Raw genomic sequence first — 1,263 nt, 5'->3', positions numbered from 1 at the left:
CCTAATCTTCGGAGTGGGTGGTTGGCGGGTGCTCTGGTGTGGTTTGCCCCTTCTTTCCTATCAAACATCTATCGTCCTTTCTCTCTTCCTTCTTTTTTATGTTTGTTACTCTCTTGTAACACCCCTAATCTTCGGAGTGGGTGGTTGGCGGGTGCTCTGGTGTGGTTTGCCCCTTCTTTCCTATCAAACATCTATCGTCCTTTCTCTCTTCCTTCTTTTTTATGTTTGTTACTCTCTTGTAACACCCCTAATCTTCGGAGTGGGTGGTTGGCGGGTGCTCTGGTGTGGTTTGCTTCTTCTTTCCTATCAAACATCTATCGTCCTTACCTCCCCTTCTTCCTTTTTATGTTTGTTACTCTCTTGTAAGAGCTCTAATCTTCTGGCGCTCATTTGACCTTAAGCAGTTGCAAACGCCGTAAAACCTCTACTAAAACTAGAAAAAACTAAAACTAATCTTCGGCGCTTATATAAAACTAGCTGGGTACCCCGTTCGATGAACGGACTCTTTATTTTACTTTTCCGATGCAGGATGAACGGAATCAAAAGAATTGATAACCGTGCACCCTTTAAATATTTCTCAACCACCGTTATTTTTTCAAAATTCGAAAGTTACGTGGTTGGGAAGTCTTAGGCGGCCAAAGTGACGAACTTTCACAAATATAATATGTCATGTATAGATGACCTTATTTTATTGTGTTGCAAGTGCTGTAAAACTGTTATAAAAAAAACAAAAAACAAAAAACAACTTGTGGCACTTTCGCCCGTTTCCTGTGGGAGGAGGATGAGTTTGGTTTGGTGGGTGGGTGGTTGGCGGGTGCTCACTCTGTTGTGGTTATTTGCTCCTCTTTTTTCCCTATCAAACATTTAACGTTCTTTTCTGCCTTCCTTCTTTCCAAACAAACATCAGCTGTCGCCCGTATCTCTCACCCTTCGTTTCGTAATTCGTTTCTCTCCTGTATCACCAGTATGCTTCCGTACTTCCATGACTTATTTGTGTTGAAAGTGCCTTAAGATTCACACCAAAACTAAACTGTATGAGTTTGAAGAGTTGAATTTCAACTGCTTGTATTACTCATGAATTAGGGTGTTTGACAGTGACAGACACATACTGATGTCACAAGACAAGACAGTGACAGACACATACTGATGTCACAAGACAGTGACAGACACATACTGATGTCACAAGACAAGACAGTGACAGACACATACTGATGTCACAAGACAGTGACAGACACATACTGATGTCACAAGACAATGACAGAC

The sequence above is a fragment of the Aplysia californica genome, unplaced genomic scaffold, assembly GCF_000002075.1.
Source record: "Aplysia californica isolate F4 #8 unplaced genomic scaffold, AplCal3.0 scaffold01053, whole genome shotgun sequence".
NCBI classification, from domain to species: Eukaryota; Metazoa; Mollusca; class Gastropoda; order Aplysiida; family Aplysiidae; genus Aplysia; species Aplysia californica.
This window is presented reverse-complemented; position numbering follows the sequence as displayed.